Raw genomic sequence first — 23639 nt, 5'->3', positions numbered from 1 at the left:
ACGGTTCTGGATGGGATGAAGACATCTGTATGACTCCCTCTGAGAGGCTTGACGGATCCATACGACTGCTCTTGCTTACCATGATGCAAAACTTGCTGGCGTGTGAGGAGCGTGTCATCAGTGACAGCGGATCAGAAGAATGGCGGCGCCTCGGGTACCTGCCGGAATTTTGACACCCCCTCACCGCCGCCCGCCCGCCTCCTCCTCCTCGCTCCTTCCGTCTATCGCTTGGCTCCTTCCCAAGCAACAGATTGGCGCCGTCGCTGGAGTAACGGCTCACAGATGGAGCGGCGCGGCTCGCCGAGGACGCCTGACAGGATCAATCCCGGGGCTCGTTCGCTCGCAGTCAATTAAGCCGTGTTAGTTTTGACAGGAGCCACGGGCCAAATAACAGCCGTCAGCATCGACGAGTGAAAATATTGGGACCAAACACGGCAAGGAGACGGAGGGGGAAAAAATAAAAACAGATGCTCCCGTGTAGCATTTGTGATGAGGATGAGGATGAGGAGGCAGCTTGATGCGGACTGACGGGCCAACCTGAGCAACACTTTCATTAGTTGAACACAACGCGCCCTCGGGCTGTTCGGTGAGAGCCCAAATCAGCACCAATCACCAAGATGATCAATTGCGAAAGCCATATTTAGTACATCTACAACGAGATTGGGTGTGTGCAAACTTTTGGGATCAAGAGTCATGTTTGGTGTTTAACACTGCTGGAAAGTAATGAGGAACCAATTAAGTCTATTATGCAAGTACAGTGGTGCTTTGAATTGTAAGTAAGACTGCAATTGGAACGGAAAATATCTCAAAGCATCTTTCCTCAATTAAATGAATGCAATTAATGCATTATAGCGTCCCCAGCCAAAAATGTTTAAAAAAAAAAAAAAAAAAGTATTGCAAATCGCCAACATATTTTAATACGGGAAATAGCACTCTATAGTATTTTGTACTGTATTTGTACTTTAGTAGGCTACTTTATAAAAACATAACAGTAAGTCCATATTTAAAGGAAAACAAGTTGGTGCATCATGATTATTTCATTTTGCCTTGGCAGCAGGGAGCATGATAATACCAATGCATACAAACATGAAGCAGGCTGGCACAACTGCTCAGTAAGATGCAGTAATATTGATTTTTCACATAGGATAAACAATATATGCATGTGATTATTGTTATATTGTCTGCCTACATGCTACTGCACCAGCGGACTTTAAAGCAAACTTATGTGGTTTAAAACTAGGGGTGTTTAAAAAAAAACGATTCGGCGATATATCGCGATACTACATCGCGCGATTCTCGAATCGATTCAATAAAAAAAAAATCGATTTTTTTTTTTTTTTTTTTTTTTTTTTTTTTTTTTTTTTTTGAGCTCAGAATTGTTCATTCGGTAGTCTTACCGATTCAACGTCTTATCATCATTGCCTTTTGTGTGTGTGTGTGTGTGTGTGTGTGTGTGTGTGTGTGTGTGTGTGTGTGTGTGTGTGTGTGTGTGTGTGAATCGATTTTTAAACTTCCATTTTTAATGGAAAAATATTCAACAAAACGTCTGACTTCGGGTTAGGATTCACACCTTGAGCATGGAAGAATGTTATATGAACGGAACATTAAGCCTTAATATTTTATTTTAATGCTGTTCAAACATAAAACAGATTACAACCTCTATAAGACTGAAATTTCAGATCAATAAAGAATACATTTTCATATAAATCTTACACTCTACAAGCTTACTGATTAGTATTTTCTAAATTTGAATGAAAAAAAATCACAACAATCGACTTATAAATTCGTATCGGGATTAATCGGTATCGAATCGAATCGTGACCTGTGAATCGTGATACGAATCGAATCGTCAGGTACTAGGCAATTCACACCCCTATTTAAAACACACTGTGCAATTGTTTTTGTTTTGTTTAATTTGACAGGGCTATTATCTAAAATTTTTGCTCTTTCAGCGTAAAAACGGGGGTGGGGGATGGTGGGATCATCCAAACGCTAGCTCGTATTTCTAAAAACTTGTAAGTTGGGCCACTCGTGAGTCAAGGTACCACTGTATCTGTACTTGTACTACAAGTCCCTGGAAAGTGAAAATAAAAACGCCTCGTAATTTTGACACACCACAGAGAAAAGTCTTGCAAAGCACCCTGCCAAATTTAAGTGATGAAAAAATAAACATTTAAATCACAAAGCACTGTTTCTAAAACGAGACAAGGGAATGGCAACAAATTAAGCCATTCTCTCTGCTTGCGAAAGGCCTGTCTGATAAACATTTAAAACCATGCTCTGCTGAAAAACAGGTGCTTCTCAGTCTACCAATTTTCTTACACCTACACACCCCTAAACGGTCAAGCCATGAAAATTTGCATTGCATTGCTTTGGATTTGAGATTAACCCCCCCTATATATACATATATATATATATATATATATATATATATATATATATATATATATATATATATATATATATTTTTTTTTTTAGATCAAATCATCAGGGCAAGCGTCCTCAATCCTGGTCCTCGGGCGCTGGACTCCTGCAGATTTGACGTGTTTCGGTCCTCCAACACACCTGATTGTAAAGATCAGGATCATTATCAGGCTTCTGCAGAGCTTGCTGACCAGCTGATTATATAAATCAGGTGTGGTGGAGTACGGAAACACGTCAAATCTGCAGGACTCTGGACCATGAGTACCAGAATTGGGGAAACCTTGATTAGGGTGTGAATGTCAGCCTGTCCCATATCACTCACAAAACCAAAAATCTTAGCGTCAGTCAACATGTTTCTTTTCACAGAAAAACAATTTTCCCCACTTTTGGTCAAAATCCGGTGTTGTTGGTGAAACCAATTAGTGTTATATGGATGATGACTAGCATAGAAAAAGCTAAAAACAAACTTTTTTTCCCCCTGGTGAAAGAGGGCAATCTTACACTTTATTTTGGCTTCTAAAATTGAATCCAAACACACAAGATCAGGAATACATTCACAACAATAAACGACGACAACTTTTTTTGAACAAAAGCATCAAAGCAAAGTCTGGGTAATAAAAAGGGGGGAAAAAAGAATAAGCAGGGCTAACGCGCTGTAAGCAGGCTTGGCGTGTTTCTCCTAATAAGACAAATGACTGTGAAGTGAAGACAATAGAAATGCGGCGCCACCTACTGAGAGACGAGGTGGAGACGAGCGCCTTTGAAGCCTTCGGAAAGACAGCGCAACTCTTTGATTAGGACGCGGAGGTAGGATGCCGTGGGCGATGGACCGAAAACGCTTGGCATCTGCTCGCAACACACACACACACACACACACGGGTGTACTGTGTATGCGTGCGCCCGCACATGTGTGCGTGTATCATTGCACACACTACACATCCTGCTTTGAAGGGTTATCAAGGCCGCTCATTAATGATGTCCCTGGCTTTCTTAGGGACGAGCGCCTCCACGGGGCGGAATGGAGCCCTTTAATTAGTTTGCAAACAGAGCAATTAAATATTCTTCCTTCCCAATCGTTCGCAGCAGGACGAAAGTGTCCCGGAGGCCAGTCCATCACGCAAACAAAATAACGAAACATTTGCAGCTTCGTTTCATTTGATCGCCATCCACAAATGATGATGTCATACGTGTTTGGGAGGTTAGCCAGGCAGAGAATGCAACACAGCATATAGTTGGTGAGTCCCCAGATTTGGGTCTGGAGCCCCCGAAACCATTTTGGCTTAGCAACATGAAATTTAGCACACCTAGGGACAATTCATACATGTACATGTAGACACACAAAAAAAGTCACAAGAAACAAGGAAGTCTGACATTTGCGTTGCAGCCATTTTAACCTCACAAATTACCATGGTAACCTGAAATTTGGTACACATGTCTGTCATGTGTAGACACAAAAAAAGTATGAAGAAGCCATGCCTGAAAAAACAGAAAGTCTGACATTCTCGTATGAAGCTGCTATATTAAGGTCATTGGACCATTAGCCCAAAAACACACAAAATAAATATGGTGTGGTAATGCCACCTGACTTCTGGCAATTCAGCCCCTGAAGCATGTTTCACTTAGCAACATGAAAATTGGTATAAATGTCTATCCTGAGTAGATCAACGAAAAAGTTCCAAGAAGCAATGCCTGAGAATAGGGCTTGGTATCGATTCAGATTTCAAGATTTGATTCGATTCGGTTCACAAGGGCCCGATTCGATTCGATTCCCGATTCACATCAATTTTCGATTCAGTTGAGGAAGTCACCTATTTTAGACAGTCAAAAGTACCAATGCTGCAAATAGTAGAAATTTCTTGTTCTAATTTAATGCATTAGTAAAAATATATTTACATTAATTGAATCCATTGCAGTTACATTAATAATCTGTTTTATTTAGCATGGACTTATAAAAACAGTAAATAATAATTAAAATAAATTACAACCACAGCACAGGCTGTGTAAATAAAATGACAAAAAACACTGACATTCACGACCTTCACATTGTTGTGGCATCCATCCATTTTCTGACCCGCTTGCTCCTCACAACGTTCGCAGGGGAGCTGGAACCTATCCCAGCTGGCTTTGGGCAGTAGGCGGGGTACACCCTGGACTGGTTTCCAGCCAATTGCAGATTGTTGTGACAGTTTTTGTGCAAATGTTCCAGTGGTGGTTGAGGGGAGGGGGTGGGTAGGGAGATGATCAATACTGGCTTTCTCAGTGTAAGCACGGGCTCGGTTACATTTATTTGTGTGTGTTGGATGTGTCGTGTGTACATGGTTTTATGTATCGATATTGGGATATGAAAAGGCGTATCGATACGATATCGATATTTTTAACCCAGTCCTACCTGAGAACAAACTGAAAGGCTGCCGTTTTGACTTTAGCTGGTCATATAGGAAATCGGACTCAAAAGCACACCGAGCTACACTTAGAAACATGAAATTTGGTAGACACACACACAAAAAAAGTCTCAAGATGAAATGCCCAATAAGGCGCCGGAAGTTAGCTACTTTTGTTTGAACTCGCCATCTAACAGTCAAAGCACCACCAGATTTTTGTGGAAAAATTCAGCTCCCAAAGCCTGTTTCATTTAGCCACATAAGATTTGCTAGACATGTCTACCATGAATAGACCCAAAATGATAAAGAAGTCATTTTGAGTTCAACCATCAGCCTACAGTAAATCAAACAAAAAATCCAAAACAAACAAATCTGGCTTAGTTAGCATCCCTCAGATTTAATTTTCTTTTCTTTTCTTAATTTTTGAAATGAGTGTCACTTGGCACCATGAAACTTGGTATCCAGGCAGGTTCATATATATATATATATATATATATATATATATATATATATATATATATATATATATATATATATAGGGCGGCACGGTAGTCGAGTGGTTAGCACGTCCGCTTCCCAGTTCTGAGGTCTCCGGTTCGAGTCCAGGCTCGGACCTTCCTGGGTGGAGTTTGCATGTTCTCCCCGTGCCCGCGTGGGTCTTCTCCGGGTACTCCGGTCTCCTCCCACATTCCAAAGACATGCATGGCAGGTTAATTGGGCGCTCCGAATTGTCCCTAGGTGTGGTTGTGAGTGTGGATGGTTGTTCGTCTCTGTGTGCCCTGCGATTGGTTGGCAACCAGTCCAGGGTGTCCCCTGCCTACTGCCCAGAGCCAGCTGAGATAGGCGCCAGCAGCCCCCGCGACCCTTGTGAGGAATAAGCGGTCAAGAAAATGGATGGATGGATGGATATATATATATATATATATATATATATCACTATGACAGGGATTTGAACCAGGGTACCATGGAACCAAAGTCCAACAACCTAACCACTAAGTTATATAGCCACATGACAAAATTGATGTTTTAAATACATTTAATAGCCTATCACTTATCTCGAAGCAAATTTTTACTGTTTTTTTGGGGGGAAGTCTCTTCTGTAAGTGAAAATTTCTTCTAGTGCCCAAATTCCTTTTGTTCGATCGTCAGTGTTTCCTGGAGCGAGGAAAAGGAAAATGTTGCCAACTCCTCTCTAAAACTGAGAAGTGCTGGCATGAAAGTGGAGAATTACATCTCCAATCTACAACTCTGTAAAATAACACCTAGTTGAACTCTGAAAATATTCAAATTTCACTTCAGGAGTTGAAATCTGTTCCCAAAAATGTCATCCTGAAATGTAAACTTAGAGGTTGATTTAAAAAAAATAAAAATAAATAAAGCCTATGCTAAAATCATCATGCAATATTTCAAAAATTAAAAACAATAGAAAACTGTAGTTTGGACACGTATATACCTTCAAGTTATATACGGACATGGACGATGTTGTCTGTGCTGCCAGTGGTGGCCACATTCAGAACTTGTAAAACATGAATGTACCGTATGTAAAAACACGTGTGTCCAAGCTTGAGTTTTCTATTGTTTTTCATTTTTGAACAAATGGTCAGTGTTCCATCACTGTGAAACAGAATTATTCATTTTCCAACTCTCTCTCCAAATGAACCTGGAGCCCGAAGTACTTGTTGAGGTGGCAAAATGTTGCTACCTCTCATTGACTCGAAAAGGGAGAGATCTTTTTTTTTTCAGAATGCTTTGCAAGCGCTTTCTTTTAGGTTTGAATATTAATCTGCTATCAAACTTGTATGAAATGTCCTATTAATAGTTCAAATAATACATATCCTCATCCTATTAAAATAACTGTTTTTTTTTTTTTTTGGCTTCCCCCGAAAAAATCATCTACTTGTGATGCTAATTATTTTTTGTGTTTGCTGAAAAATCTGGAAAAAATGACTTAGACGATTATTTTAAGAAGGTGTCAATATTAAGTTGAAATATCCATCCATCTTCTGTATCGCTCGCCTCACAAGGGCCAGGGTAGGCAGGGTACACCCTGAACTGGTTGCCAGCCAATCGCAGGGCACACAGAGACGGACAACCATCCACGCAAACAAGCACACCTAGGGACAATTTGGAGCGCCCAATTAACCTGGCATGCATGTCTTTGGAATGTGGGAGGAGACCGGAATATCCGGAGAAGACCCACGCGGGCACGGGGAGAACATGCAAACTCCACCCAGGAGGGCCAGAGCCTGGACTCGAACTCAAGTCCTCAGTACTGGGAGGCGGATGGGCTAACCAGTCATCCACCGTGCCGCCCAATTTGAAATATAGATTTTTAAATAAAAATATAGGCCAGGTAGTAAGCTCTTGTGCATGCTGTTATTGTGCAAAATTTGAATATTTTGGAGTGAAGCCCATCTTGAGCCCACATATTGCCCATACTTAATTTCGCCCATCTACTGCCCACCTACTACCCAAGTGAGGTCCAAAAACGAAGCCCACTCTTAAGCCCATGCCCACCCAAAGCCCAACTAGACCAAGTGGTGCCCATATGGACCCCAACTGCTGGGACAGGAAGTCTTCCATTCTGGTTTGTATCACAAGCAGGTATAGAATAGGCTATTTGTATTTCCTGTGTGTAGTTTAGGGCTTTTAAAGTGCAATATCATTATCATCATATAAAACCCTAACCCTAGTGCATTATTCTTATTCTATTCAATCCATTTCGTCCTTTAGCTCCACGCTAGCTGCCCGTTAGCAAGCAACCGGCAGGACTTTGCACGTTGCGGCACTTTCCCCAAGCACAAAGAAGTCAATTTGTCATCCAGTGAAGAGGTTGAACCTTTAATTAAAGTGGAGAGCCCCCCCCAGCCCACAACCGCCACTGCTGCCGCCACCATCGGGGCCCCGGCTAAATGTCAGCTGATAAATAACGATGGCGGATGTGAAGAGGAGCTCCCTTCACTTGGGGTATAAAGGTCACGCACATTAGCGGCGTAAGTGCATATCAATATGTTAAATAGGTTCAATTGTGTACATTGATGAAATGATCTGATTGCGTGGCAGACTGTTGATGCTTGCAAGAATGTGATATCATTAAGGCAGCCATGTGATTGGCCGAATCAATTGAAGTGACACTTTGCCACGGATGCTATGTAAGTGGCTATTAGCGGCGATTGGCTAATGAGCGAGCCGATGCGCGACACATTCCAGAAGCTTCCCAGCGAGCTGACCTGCCGCTTTTATAACCTTTCACGCCTCAACACAAACTAACGACAAGACAAGAATAACCGCTTTTATCTGGATTCTGAAAGCAGTTTACAGGGGACTCCAGGCAACACAGATGCGAAGCAGAGAAAGTTTTAAATTTGGGTTTAAATTAAGCCATAGTTAGATTATTAAAGCTAGGTTTCAAATCCTAGTTAGGGTTTTAATGTAACATGTCAAGACATGAATGTGAATGTCAAATAAAGTGTTAGCGCCGAATGTCTCATATGTCTGGAATTCCGTTTCCTGGTTGCTTGCCCTTGACACACCATTTACTTCCACATCACTTCCTGTTTACTTTCTTTCTACTTCCACTTTACTTCCAGTTTACTTCTTGTTTACTTGCACTTCCATTTTGCTTCTTGTTTGCACTTTTCTGAATGTGTCGATGTTATTTGTTATTCATGGCACGCGTCTGCAACGATGCATCTCATGAGGAGGCTGGCCGGCCGACTCCATCAATCTGTTCTCTTCCAGCAACGTTCATCGGTGCCGTTAATTAGGGATAATTACTCATGGAGCGACCACCACGCAACCCCTACTCCCACCCCTAAATCTTAAACCACCCCACTTGAAGTATGACATCACCTTTTCTGTTGATTGTTTATAGATTAAACTTTCATGTGATATTGCAGTTGAAGTCCACAGTGTTAACCCGCTATTTCCTTATGATACTTTTTTCTGAGCTTTTGAATAACTCAAATTGTCTTACAGTTGTAAACCTAAAATAGAAAAAGTCACTTTATAAAGCTTCCAAATCAGTGTGATATTTTTTCTTGACCCAGAATTAAAAGCCGGCTTTAAAACCAAAACCTTGTCTTGAAACCCTAATTTCAAATCCTAAACCTGTTTTGAAATTCTACAATGAACACCTAATCCTGATTTGAAACCGTTATCCTTTTTGAAAATCTAACCTTGACTTGAAATATTAAAGTTACACAAAGGATTATTCAAGTTTCGTTGATTATGGCGGCACCATATGGACAAAAGCGGTAGTGTTTTGCCTTGAATGAAGAACACGTTTCTCAATTGGATCAGCACATAGCGTCATTAAATCCTTATCTCCCGGCAGCTTGGAGTTGGATTGAAATACATTTCTGTTGGCAGTGGCTGTGTGAAGGATGTATAGCAAAGAGGTAATGAATCTATTTTATATATTTCTTCTTTATACAGTATTGTAACGTTTCTCAAGTATGCTAACAGCAGACGTTGCTTGGTGATTACCTTCTTTGTTATAAGCAAAAATGGCTTTGCTGCCACTCCCTCCCTGCGATGCATTCGTAAGCACTCGTAAATTAGAAAGCACACAACTTAACCTAGTTCGTTCCAATACTCTTGAGTGCTGCGTCTGTGTGGCTGGTCGGGTCAGTTTGGAACGCTGATGGCTATTTATTGCTAACAGGCAAATTTCCAATAACTAACATTAGCATAATTATTTTTGGTTTGAGCAAGGATAGCTACCTATTAGACCAGCAGGAAAATAGCCAAGCCCCGCAAAGGCAACTTCGGTTGGAAATCCCCCTCTTGTCTATGACCTCATGCCAGTGAGAGAAAGCGAGAACAATATTAATCCTAAACTGTGCTTTTATCCAGATAGGCTCCATTTTTGTTTTGTTTTTGGTCTCCTCAAACAAACGTCTTCATTTCGTTGTTTTGCAGCTTCTCCATGACAACAGTAATAGTGCGTAGGCGTTCGACTCGACTTCTTTGGAAATGAAGAGGGAAAGGGGAAAGTGGGAAGTGACGTATGCCGTAAAGCAGTCTGCATGTTTGTATTTCTTGTGTGTGTGGCAATGTTCCCAGTGATCCATCCTCAAAATTGTTTACTGCCAGTAAAAATGATGCAGAACCTCTGAGGCCATGACAAAGGTTTCATTAATCTAGCTCTAAGTCAATGCAGGGTTCCCGCGGGGTCTCAAAAAAAAAAAAAAAAAAAAAAAGTCTAAAATTCAGAAAGTTAAATTTTAGGCCTGAAATGTCTTTAAAACAGCCATATTTTCATCCGAGGTCTAAAATTTAATTTACCCAAGTCTAAAATTCTTACATCCGCTCCTTACATTCCAAGAAGTGTCTGCTCTGTAGAAAGAAAGAAAAAGAAAGAACAAAAAAATGTGCTTGTTGCGTTGTTTCTATTATTTGTTTGCTCAAAGGGAAGGAGAGACATTTGAGGGGGTGCGTTTGCATTGTAGTTTAATGTAGTTCGGGCGAGCGGGAGCGAAGGTACGTGGGGCGGTGCAAGTGAGATGTTTTGTGAGATGTGACGCGCCACGGCTTATTTTGCCACGAGATACGACAACAGGAGGGAGAGGAATTATCGTTGTTGCTGTCTGCGGACATAACCGAGCTCAACATGTAAAGCTAACACTACGGGGACAAAAACAAACAGGCAGGGTGGTGAACAACGAACTTGTATGTATTCACTTTTTTTGTTTTTGTGACATTTGTTGAACTGTGTACCAAAACAAAAGAAGGCATCACTATTGATATTAGCCAAAGCATCATGATCACACTGGTGGCGAGTTAATTGCGATGCTGAAACTTTTTTTTATTTTTTCTGAGAGGACTTTTGCCATAATGTAAGTAGGCTGCGATAAGTGAAGCAAAGCAAAGCCCCTATCTCCGGTATGTGCGAATGTCAATGAAGCGGCCGTGTCCAGAGGTGTGAACACACTGTACAGCTCTGGCAATGAAACACTAGCGAGTAAAGCTAATCAAAACATTTGGGTTTTTTTCATTTCCTTTATTTAACCAGGCAAGAAACTCATTGAAAGTAACAATCGCCAATCCAAGAGTGATCTGATCACAGGCTTACAAAGCCCCTTCAGCGAGGGAAAGTTGACTTGATGTTCGATGTTTGATATTCACTCCGACCGTCTAAATTAGGGAGCGTCTACAAATTTCATTCTCCAGGGTGACGTGTCATTAAATCGCAATAAAGATTATATATATTTTTATTTTGACTGCTGTAGTAGCTGGCAGTTATAAGGAACTACCTACTACAGTGCCAATATTTATCATATCTCATATTTTGGGCAATTTGGGGATATTTAAAGGACAAAATGACCATAAATGTCCAAAAATATTCACACCTTTTTTTAGGGTTGTTCGGTCGGTCGTGAAGTTGGTCTAAAATTTTTCTCTTAATGGTCTAAAAAGGTCTAAAAAAAAAAAAAAAAAAAAGGTCTAAAATTTCACTGTGAGTGATTCCTGCAAGAACCCTGTCAATGTTTCATCAGTAAATTTATGAAAATATAAACTTAATTAGTGGGGTTTTAACTTGACACTGTAACGTTTGTTGAAAAACTTCACTTTGGCTTGAAACCCTAATTTGAAATATGATTTTGACTGAAACTATATAAAGTGCTATATAAACATAAGCGCATGCACACACACACACACACACACACACACACACACACACACTGCCGTCCTCCCCAAATCCCTTTCGACACGACTTATTATTCCATCCCTGCCTTTATGCTAATGCAGCTCGTTAGCATCCATGCTACATCAAAACCACCTGCGTAGCATGCACACATTAGCTTCTTGCTGTCAGGCTTAATGAGGCTGCACCTCCTTGAATCACCCCCACCCCACCCACAATTTGACTCTGGTAGGGGGCGGTGGGTCAAAACGCTCTTCGTCTTTAATAGATTCAATTTGCTTCTCATTGATTGGCTGTTTGTTTGGTCTGGTAGAGCATGAGAAGTATGTTAGTCGCCTTTATCATCCCCCACTGAATCCCGAACCCTGATTTTTACCCTACTTCAAAACATCGACCCTGGTTTGAAATCCTAATTCTGCCTTGAAACAATGATCTTAGACCTTAATCCTTGTTTGAACCCCAAACCCTGTTTTGAAACTCTAACACTGATTTGAAATCTTACTTTGACAACCTAAATCAAATTCCATAACCTACTTCAAAACATTAACCCTTCTTTGAAATCCAAACCATGGTTTGAACCCCTAATTTGAAACCCTAATTTTACCATACAGCTTGTTCGAAACACTATCCTGATTTGAAAACCGACCTTAAAACCCAAACCTGTCGTTATAGCCCTAGCCACCACTTGAAACCCTAATTTCACACAATAATGCTTGATGGAAACTTGTAACCCTGATTTGAAGCCCTACCTTAAATCCCCAACCCTGATTTCAAAACATACTTCAAAACCCTTTTAGAAACCTGAACAATGGATTGAAACCATAATTTCAAACCCTCATTATTGTGTGAAACCCTAATTCTAATTAGGGCGAACGTGTCGGATTTTTTTTTTCTTCACTCACTCATTCAAACATGTAAGATTCTGTGAGTGAGTGAGTGAGTGAGTGAGTGAGTGAGTGAGAAAAAATAATAATAATCCGTGCGTGCTTTCAAATTGCCGCGGGAGTGACGTCACGCAGCCGACACGTTCACCCGGCCCCGTTTGCAACAACCCCCCTTCTGCAATTGGCTGGAGGGGTGTAAACACTGTCTTTCCACAGAAACGTCCCGCTGTTTACAAAACAAACACAAAATGACAAAATACAGGCTGCAGGGGTGGGCTTAGGACAAAATCACCACCAAACATTAACATAAACCCAGATGTGTAGACTGAGAGAAAGTTAAATGTGTACATCCTGTATTTAAAAAGTGCATTTTCCTGAGTGAAACCGGCATACTGGGCCTTGAAAGTCTATTTGAACCCTTCCTGGGTCCTGAAACCTTAATTTGACACCCCAAGTCTGTCTGGAAATCCCAGTTGTAAAGCCTAATCCACATTTGAACCCCATTCCTGTCTTAAACTGTCTTGAAACCCTAACCCTGACTTGAAATGCAAACCATTATTTGAAAGTTTAACTTGAACTTTGAGCTGGTCTGGCCACCCGCACCCGCCGTGGCATTTTGTGGTTTTGTGTTGCGTTGGGCATAAGGTGTCCACAGTAACCGAGTGAACGAACATCAACAGAATGCTAACGAGCTGCAGGGACTCTAGGCAAGCAAAATGAAATTAGTAACGAATGCTTTCAGGATCAGTGTCACCTTAGCCCGTTGCTATCTTTCATCACCAACCTAATTGCATTACAGACAAAAGGGGGATGATACTGGCTGATAAAGGGACGCGGGTTCAGGGATGTTATTTGAATCCTGTAGACTTTAATCCTGTTTTATATCCTGCGTTTTCACTCATTTTTATTTGAATTTTGTGTATTTTTTTTCTTGAATCCAGTACAATATAGTCATGTTTGTATTTGAATTTGTACGTTTAGGCACATTCTTAAGTGAATCCTGTACCCTCTATTCAGATTTGTATTTGAATTGTGATTGTCTTTTTCATGTTCATATTGGAATGCTGTACAATTTTTTTTTTATCATATTTTGTTTAAATCCTTTGTAATTGTCATGCTTTTAATTCTACCCTTTAAATCATGTTTTTATTTGAATCCTGTACTTTTTTCTTTAATTATTCCTGTACATTTTAGTCAAAATGTAACTGCACAGTAGCTTTTAGTCATGTTTTTATTTGAATTGTGTATGTTATAGTTATTGATTTTATTTGAATTCTGTTTAAGATTTAGACACATTTTTATTGGAACCCAGTCCTATTCGTCAGGTTTTGCTTGGATGCTGTAACTGTTTGTCACGAGCTGTTGGTTGGATCCCAAAGTTCAGACACAAATAAGATTTTAACTATTTATTCACATCGAGAGGCATGGAACAAACTTGACTTGATGAGAAAACAACGAGAGCTGCACACAGGAACAGAGGTAATAATCCGACAAACACAAACGCTTCTCAGAACGCTACTACAGACAGTGAATCGATCTGATTGGTTGTGACTAAGTAAAAGGATTAAAGATTGACATTGTAAAGCTCATGACATCACATAGCATAAAACCAGTTGAAACATCACATAGCGTTTTTCCAGTTGAAACCAGATGATGGTTACATCAGTACAAAACAGACACTTGACCTCACGGTCGCGAACCCAAACTTAACAGGTCATGAACTCAAACTTAACCCTGGCGTGACCCAGACATGACACTGTTAGTCATATTTTAATTTGAATCCTGTACCTCGTAGCCATGTGTTTGCATCCTGTAACTTTTTAGCACAATTTTTTTCCCAGGATATTTAATAGCACTTTTTTTTATATATATATATATATATACTAATACAGTGCAAGTATCCATTTGTTGAGTACTCACTGATACCAAGTACTGATGCCTCTAGTACTTTTGATACATATAATTTCATTTAACACAATGACTAAATATTGTGTAAAAAAAAAAAAAAAAAACTGTTGCGGATGATGATTCACCGCTGTGTCAAAATTTCACAGTTCAGCGCCAACTACTGCCAAGGAGGACTCACTCGATATCAGATTTTCTTGTCTTAAGTATCATGGCTGGTATCGGCAGTCTCCATGAGTAGCTCATACCTACTAATAAGGCCTGTGTCGGACTCGCCCATGTACACTTTAATGAAATTCTGGAACTTGTAGTCATGTTTTTGTTTCAATCCTGTCAAATCTCTTGTGATGTTTTTATTTGAGTCCTGCACAATTTGTTGATGTTCTTAGCTGTCGTGCATGTTTTCTTTATGTTTTTATTGCGATCGTGTACCTTTTAGTCATGTTGTTAGACACGTCTTGTTCATAGTTGTCATGCTTTTAATTGAATCCTGCACATTTGATTCACGTTGGCCTCCTCCTTGTTGCCGTTCCCTCAGGCGGATCGCTGAGCTCGCCAGTTGAGCTCGCCAGGAGCGTCGTGTTGGCTTCATTTCAAGCCTCGACGCCGCGCCGACGAGCTCAACAAAGGTTTGATTGACAGCCTTTCACGTGCGCTCCACGCAAAGTCGCCCGCAGATGCTTTTATTTGATTTGCTTCTTTGTTGTTGTTCATCTTTTGTGATGCTTGTTTGAAGGAGTTACGTTTGTTGAAATCAATTAGGAATGGTCGCCGGCTCCCAGGTGTTGAAATCTGACGAGGATGCCGGTGGAACAAACACCTCATGGGCAAAAAGCTTCTTCAAGGTCGAGTCGCAATGTGCACACACATAGACGATTCTCTCTTTGGATTTTGGTCTTCTTTCTACAGCCATGGTTGAAGTCGGGTTTTTAGTTTTTTTTTTTAGTTGAATCCTGCACATTTTATTGGAATTCTGTACATGGTACTCCATGATTTTATTTGAATCCTGTACGATTTATCTGAATCTTGTACATTTCATCTGAATGCTGAACCTTGTCTTCATGTTTTGTTTTTATACTGTTCATCTTACTTGAATACATCTGAATCTTGTACTTTTTACTCTTGTCTTTATTTAAATCCTGAGTTTTATTTGTGTTGAGTGTTGAGTCTCCTTTTTTCCCAATTCTAGACATTTTAGGTTTCTTTTAGACCTGTTTTTACTGTATCTTCTACATTTTCATTACATTTTTATGTGACTCCAATATATTCTAATCCTGTTTGTTATGGGATGCCGCAACAGTATTCTGCACATATGCCGGTAGAGTTTCTCGGAGATGAAGCCAGCAGGGCGTCACTTTGTCTGCTGAGCGTTTAATCAGCGAGAGCAAACACACAAAGTGGCAAAAAGAAGCGTGTTGCCAAGGAGACTAATATCCTCACAACTAAAGACATGGCGAGTGGCATTTAGGAACACGGCAGGCTCATTGTGAGACGGCGCATAACCAAATTCAGTGTCAACAAGGCGGAGCCCGTGTCAGCAACAAACATTTAAGCCGCCTCACACCACGCAATGAATGTTAGGGAAGAAGAGCAAGGATTCCTCCATGACCATCAGAGGCAGCCTCAGAAATTACTGGAAGCAGGAAAAAATCAAGGTGAATGTAAAAAAAAAAAAAAAAATGATGGAAAATGTTTAACTGTTTCTTAAATTACAAATGGTGGTTCCTGTCCATAATAGCTAGATCAAACTGGCTTTGGATCTGAATTTTTAAAGCGTTCAATGAACCCCTGAAAATGACCAAAATTAGACTAAATGGCAGCCTCCAACCAAAATGGCAGACTTCTACAGACGTTTTTTGTGGGTCTACTCACAATAGATATGTCTACCACATTTTAATGGTGCAATGTGAAACTGACTCCAAGGGCTGAATTTTCAAAGTTTCTCGTTTACGTGGAAACACCTTTTAATGAACTTGCACTTTTTATGTTCTTGTTGAAACTTCCAGCAGAGTAGTGGCCGCACTTGAGCAGCCTTCCTCCCATCCTGCCGGTTGAAGGTGATGAACTTTATGTGACGAGGTTGCTCCGCCATCTGATAATGCGCGGCAGTGAATCTGCAGCGTTGGCCGTAAAAGCGAAATAAAGCCGTAAAGTGCTGCTCAGAGGTGACCTTTTATTTTTGTGACGCCGCAAATTAGCCAACATCAACACTCGGGGAATTTACGCCGAGCTGCCGTGTTCTCCGCTTGGAGGTCAAGCGGTTGCTCGTACGGTGAACAGACGCTCGCAGGACTTGATGCGTATAGGGGAGCCTGGCCGCCACCATCATTGAACGGTGGGTGACGCACCCGAGGAAGCGTCGATGGGATTGAGTGAATGTTCGTGCTTATCGCCACAACATCGAGTCACCTTGTTCTTCTACTTTTGTTCTCATCAGGAGTCACCGAAAGCTATCTCAGCCTGATGCGAGGCCAATGAAAGTGTCCATCTGTGGCACCATGGCCAGCATGCTAATTAGCGTTGCAGCATATATGACTGTGGTGAACACCTGTCAAATCAGATTATACTGGAATATGAGTGAATCATTAATTGAGTGAATGGTATCAGTAAGTGTCGTGGATCGTATTTTGGATGAGTTATATCAAATTTGTACTGCAAGATATAATAAATGAGGGAATGATAACAATTGGAGTGGGTCCAATGCAGTGAATTGTTGTGCGTTGTAATGGTAGTAATTCATATTTGTTGTCACTGCCGCAGCAGTGTTCCGCTTCCCATTCGGTCAGAGAAGACGAATGTGGACGGAAGGTAAGAACACAAGCTGGTGAGCGTGCGCGCGCGCGCGTGCAAGCGTGTTATCAGTTTGGAGTGAAAAGGTGACGCTATTGACACTGGACTAAGCCACTTGACGCCCCGATCGATGGCAGCTGCACTCGGGCTGCGAGAGCCGCGGTCCCGCCTGTGCTTCCGCCTGTGCTTACTTTCAGGTTCCAGACGCCCGAGTGGACTTCATTGCTACCGCTTCAGTCCAAACGGCTCAATAAAACAATAAAGCAGACCACTGCTGACTTAGCAAATAGTGGAAAAAAATACAACTACAACTCTATGACCTTTTAGGGCCTTGAAGGCAAAACGCAGTTTCAGTTTCATGGAGAACTGGTGAAATGTACAACTAAGTTTGAGCTTGGCAAGGTTAAATGGGCATTTTTGTTTGACATTGGACTTAAACCTTGTCTGAAACTGGACTTACATGCATGTTTTTTTTTTTTATTGTAGTTTTTGTGCTTTGCAGGACTCATTTCGTATTTAGCAAAACTATTTTATTGTTTGTTCTCATGAATGGTCTCACAATTAGAGTGAATCATAAAATAATTGGATAGAATCAATCATATTCTTGTGAATAATGTCATAATGGTTGTAAATTGTTTTGTAATATGAGTGAAGCACAATCTCATTTTAAGTGGCTTGAATCAGAAGTGGAGTAACTTCAATTGTATTGTATTAGAAATGGAGTCAACCGTTATCATTTCAATTACACCAAAAACTGATTGAATTCTTTTGTGATTGGTCTCAATTTTATCTTATTTCAGATGACGATATTGAATCGTGTCACATTATGTAATTTCATTGAATCATGAAAGGAGATATTTTAAAGAGGAAGTCAACCCTAAAAAAAAAAAATCTTGACAATAATATGTTCTATGCAGCCCCACTAGTCAACATACAGTATTTTGGTTAATATTGCGTTAGTGGAATATGAGTTAAGCAGCAAAATCTAGCAGTTTTTTTTTTTTTTTTTAAATCAGTATCAGAAGGCGGACATTTTGCCACTTGCTGTTGCGTGAAAATGACACCACAGTTGCTCAGGGACAGCCAATCACAGCTCAGCTTCAGAAAACAGGTGAGCTGTGATTAGTCGTTGCCTGAACCCTGAGTAACTGTGATGTCATCTTCAGTCGGTAGCAATTGGCAAAATGGCCGCCCCCTGAGATGGATAAAAACAGCTGGATTTTGCTGCATAACTCATATTCCACAAATGTAATATTAATCCAAATGTCCTGTTTCGACTCGTGAGGTCACATATATTATTGTCAAGAAATGTTTAAGGTTGACTTCCCCTGTAAATGGGTATAAATGGTATCACAGTTTTTGAAAGGATCTTATCGTAATTAAAATGAATCATGTCATGATTGAAGTGAATCATATCAGAAATTAAAGGTGATGTCTGACATTTTTCCCTCAAATTCCTCTAACCCATCCAAGGAAACACCAATTAGGAGCGGACGTTCACACAGTTAACCAACTTTATAACAGCAGTAAATCTACTATTGGGATTCCGTGCGGCTTCACTTTTCAGGAGTGACTGAAGGTGTGAGAATTACGTATTGAGAATTCCCCTCGCGCCAGATCGCAGAGTCACCGCGGGAGTGATGCGATCACAATGTCCCTCGTGAGCAATGGCGGCCTTTTACATGCCAACACTTCCTCTAAAAGCCTTCAGCATCCATCTCAGGATCCATCTCGTCTTCCTTCCACGGCGACCACACAAGCTACCATCAACACGGGTTCAAGGGCGAAATCAATCAGCCAGAAATCTCTGAGACATCCCCTTTGGGGGTGATCACATGAACAGCCTGACTCATTACATTAACAGCTGTCTGACAACATGAATCACTACCTTGTCACAAATCAATCCTTTACAGGACCTAGCGTTAGCATCTAAAGATAGTGTTGTCTCATTTCACCAGTCTAAGAAAAGAAACACACAATAAGCTCACTCAACTCACACCAAGAAGTCAACACACAGAAACAGCCAGCCAACTCCACACTCAACGTCAACACTCAAAAGTCACCGATACGAGAGTGGAACGTGAGGTGAGGATGGTGTGGACAAAATGAACACAAATAATATCTGCACCCCACATACAAGTCATGCTCAATAATGCAAAATCGTTTTTTCCAGTTATGCGAGTAATTAATGGATAATTGATTAGACACCGATAAGGAATGTTAGTTTAGAAGGGTAATAATGGTGGCTAATGTTTCTGGTTCAAAGCATGTTACTTTGATGAACATAGTAGAAAATGTTTAGCTTAGTTAGCGACTGTAAATATTACAAGTTAGGGTAGGTAATGAATCTGATTGAATGTTCCATCCGGGAAGATTTCCGTGGAGTCGCCACACACACACAAACGATGTCCTGAATCTCAATCTGTCCGCTGACCCTGTGACTCGTCTTCTTCTCTTGTCAAATAAAGCAAAAATATAATCCCCCATCCCCAACCCGCCCACTCTCGCCGGCTCCCCAAAAAAGCGTCTAAGCTGCAAATGCCTCATGGCTGCGTGTCCTCCATTCTTATGAGTCGCTGTGGCAGCTGCCACTGGATCAGCACAATTTGGAGATTCACGAAAAGCTGAATATCCTCCAACCTTCGTCCTCATGACCCACGCCAGCCCCACCCCTCGGGTATCATCCCCCAAGCAGCCTCCACTCCACTGGGTCCAGGGGGACTCATCTACAATCCAACAATTTTGGAGATTCTCAAAAGATTCTTTCAAAGCTGGATCATCTCTAACCTTTGTCACCCGACCGTCCGTGTTTTGCCTACGTCACAGGTTGGCCTACTTTCCCACGAATGGCACCGTTGGCACCAGGCCAATCTTCAAAAATCGAAATCTTTTCTAACCATTGCCACCCAGCAGGCACATTTCCTAAACCAGCCCCCACAACTCCACCCCTCGGGCACCTTCACCAAACCAGCATGGATTAGGACAATTTTTAAAAGATCTTCCAAAAGCTGAATCTTGTGCAACTTAGCCCCAACACGTGCAGACGTTCCTTTAACTAGCACCACTAGCAAGAATTTGAAGCTCCTTTAAAAGTTTTTGTTACAGCCTTAATTCCCTTTACAACAATTTAAGGCCAACAAGTTCCACTCCACATTCAATTTCAAGGACAATATGCCAACATGCGCCAACAGACATAAAATATTTGTTTGACTTGCTTATTTTAGAAGACATCAGTCTCCAGCCACTTGTGTTTCCAGGATGTCCATTTGCTGAGTTCAGGCCTACGTGAATGTGAATGTGGTATGTAATTGTGTTGATTGTGTATGTATGCATGCACAAAGTCATCAAATCTAAATATGATCAAAATAAATGTGGCCAATACATCAAACAAAAAACTTTTCTCGAAATCAGCGAGCGCACCTGGTTGAATTAATTGGGGAGCTATTTCATGAGGTTGCGTGCACACTATAAAGGGTGCTGGCTTAAACACAATTGGCCACTAGGTGGCACAATTCTCATTTCAACCACCCAGCCAGTCATCCATTATACGAACCGCTTTTCCGGTTTAAAGACCAAATTTAACAAAATACTGGCTCCAACATTGATTCTCCTCTAAACTTCACCACAAAGCCATTACTTACCACCAACGGCCCCATATACCCTCCCCCTTGGGCACGTTTACCCCAAGGGGATACTTCGCAAGCAAGAATTTAGAACTTCTTTTAGGCCCTGTCCACACAAGAATGGAGCCATTCATTTTCTTATTAAAAGATGAAACAACCTCTGTAGTATGTATGCCAGGCCTCAAGTGTAAGGCTGCCACAGAAAGTAATCATAAAACTGAAAAATTAGCCCATACAATGTAAATATGGCAAAAGGATACATTTCTGTGGACAGAAGACGATTTAGAACTTCCACTTTGGAATCAATGCCAACGTAAAGCATATCGGACACAGTAATCCACCATTCATGCAAATGTTGGTGGTTTTCCTCTGAGACCACCATGTCATTGTTTCAGGAAAGATACATCAATATAAAATAAGGCTGAAACTTAAATGTTCACATCCAACCAACACTTTCCCAAAACCCGCCTCTATCAGCCTCTATCAGGTACCTTCCTCTGACCAGTTCTCACTTCACTATCAAGAACTTGGACTTTCTTTAAAGTGTTTTCATAGCTGAAAAGGTTAGCTCCTCTAAATTTTGCCACCTCATTGGCACCTTCCACCAACCTAATTTCCACGCCCTCACCCCTCAGGCATCTTACTCCAACAGACACCAACATGCTGGCAAAAGTTTTTGAACAATTTGTGTCTTTTATCTCCTTTAAAGTCTCACACAGGTAGCTAGCAAATCAGCTCAAGAGACATGAAACTGAATTGACAGATGCAAACAAACAGAGCAGATAGCATACAAAGAAGACATCCACAAGATGTGCTAATTTTGCATTTTATTTTCAACTCATTGCTCACATATTGATGACATGACCACCTGAACGGAACAGGAAGTTTGTTTATGCTCATGATATTCACACTAGTATGGCTTCCAGTCCTGAAGTTTGGATTATCTTTAGGGAATGAGGATCGATGACTAAAGCCTCTTGTGGTATAGGGGGGTATTACTCCTCTTGAATGCACAAAAAGTATCAAGTTGTCAACTTGTTGTGGTGTATCCACCGCCACAGGTAAGAACTTCTTAACCTTCACTTTCCACCAACTAAACTCCTACGCCGCACCCCTCGGGCACGTTCCTCCATCCAGCACCCACCGCATTGGCACCCAGAGATTCTTTGCCAATCAAGCACGGGAAGGTCAATAAAAGCAAACCATGCAGCGTTCTTTGACTGACACATCTAATGTTCCCTTGGCGGCCACTTTAGCAATTTGGACATGTCCGAGGGGAGCCCCCCCCCCCCCCCCTAATCCCGACATCCGAGAGCGTGCTTGATGAAGCTCTGATTAGCAGGGATGAAGTGCAGCGTCTTATCCAATCACCAACATTCTGCATTTGATGTCCCACCTGAAACGTTGGTTCCCGGCGACTTGTTTCTTTTTTTTCTTCCCCCCCCTCTCGTTGTCTATGTGCTGCTTTTGTTTTTAAACATCACTACCTTGGAAGGAAGCAAGGAAGGAAGGGCACAGTGCCTCCTGTAAAGCTTTGAACGCTCCAAAGGAGACTCTGGGGCTTTTTTTACTCTTTGCAGAGGACGAATAATCTTATGAAGCACTCGGACCGCCAACATCTGATCCATACAGACTTGTTTCAATAAACTTAATTTTAGGACTTACTTTAGCTAATCTGAAACCTGAATAAGTCATGTGGAAAAGATAAACGGGAAACCAAATGTGAGAACTTGAAGTGAACCATGTGGGATGTTATTTGTCAGTACAGGTAACGTGTTGTCCAAAAAACGGTAAATGTGGACGGTAAAAAAAAATAAAAAAAAATAAAAATCTAGCTGGTCTCGGCCAGGAGCCAATTTATTAGGGACCCCGACGGAGCACCTGTGTTCCCTTATCTGCGGGAGCCTCATCTCCAGATGCCCTTTGGCTCAGCCAATCAGGATGAAGGTTACAACCGGTCTTACTTTGTCAAAAGTAGACGAGTCGTTACAAACGGACGCCATCCATCCTGGGGCCGCCACCTCGTCCCCTTCACAGCGCACCCTACCCGAAGCAAACGGGGGTGGGGCTTTGTTATCCCATCCTCGCTCCATCACAGTTGCCGTTATTTGCCACTTTGATCCATGGAGGAAAAAGCTGCAAAGGCGGCCCAGAAGGAAGGAAATAGTGCACTCCGTCATGCCGGCGTCAAGGCCGCTATCGACTTCAGATCACTCTCATTCCGCCTCGGTGGACCTCCACAAATCACTGCTACCTATTCAATGAACTACCAGCAGCCTTTATGGCCCTGGTACTCAAACTGGCATCCCCCAGCTGCAATGTGGGTCCGTGTATTTGGTACCTGGACCTTCAGTGGGGAATTAGCCAACTTAATCCAGCTGTTAACAGCACCACTTTCACGTCGTAAACACAGAAGCCATCAATGTTGCACAAAAATGCTTCCAACTTGGCTGTAACCAGTTTTGTTCCTACCAACCAATCAGAGGACTTAAAAATGTGGACATTATTGAAGCCCTGTAAGGCGAAGTTTAAATCTGATTTGTGAAGTAGTGGTCGGTGGAAAAATCACTAATTTGGCAAAGCCTAACTGTAACGGTTGAAGCAGTTGCGGTTTTGTGTTTCGCCAGTAGGAGGAGCTGGTGTTTCAGTAATTGTAATAGAAGGTTACTATGGTGCGCAAACTTATTTGTTTAGGTGCATTGTTTTTATTTTCCTATTACTTTTGTATGCTTAGTAGGACTATATAGTCATTAATAATTAGTTTGCAAGTAAATTAAAATGGTAAATTTTATGTTTGACTTTTAGCGCACGATTAGGTCATTTCCTGTTTTCGTTAGCATATCAAGGTAGTAGTCCGATGCAGCCACTGCAGCTCGCGGTCGCGACAATTGCAGAGCTTAAGTGAAGCTAATTAAATTGAACAAGTACCCGTTTGTTCACTAGCAGGCCAGACTGGTACGTATATGTTTTATTTGTATTTTAT

General features: G+C 41.4%; 1 protein-coding gene across 2 annotated transcripts in view; it reads right to left on the bottom strand.

The window, feature by feature from the left end:
* LOC144025068 (RNA binding protein fox-1 homolog 3-like) overlaps positions 1 to 23639 on the bottom strand; it is a 461720-nt gene that overhangs the window by 410701 nt on the left and 27380 nt on the right. Inside the window, exon 1 of one of the 2 annotated variants that reach the window (XM_077531089.1) lies at positions 3158 to 3176. The exons of the other annotated variant lie outside the window; for it this stretch is intronic. The gene's annotated coding sequence lies outside the window, so the exon portion shown is untranslated. Of the gene's footprint in view, positions 1 to 3157; positions 3177 to 23639 lie in introns of those variants that run through there. 2 annotated transcript variants of the gene reach the window in all.

This window comes from Festucalex cinctus, chromosome 1, assembly GCF_051991245.1.
Source record: "Festucalex cinctus isolate MCC-2025b chromosome 1, RoL_Fcin_1.0, whole genome shotgun sequence".
Classification (NCBI taxonomy): Eukaryota; Metazoa; Chordata; class Actinopteri; order Syngnathiformes; family Syngnathidae; genus Festucalex; species Festucalex cinctus.
The sequence above is the reverse complement of the archived record's forward strand: the minus strand, read 5'-3'. Positions and strand labels throughout refer to the sequence as shown.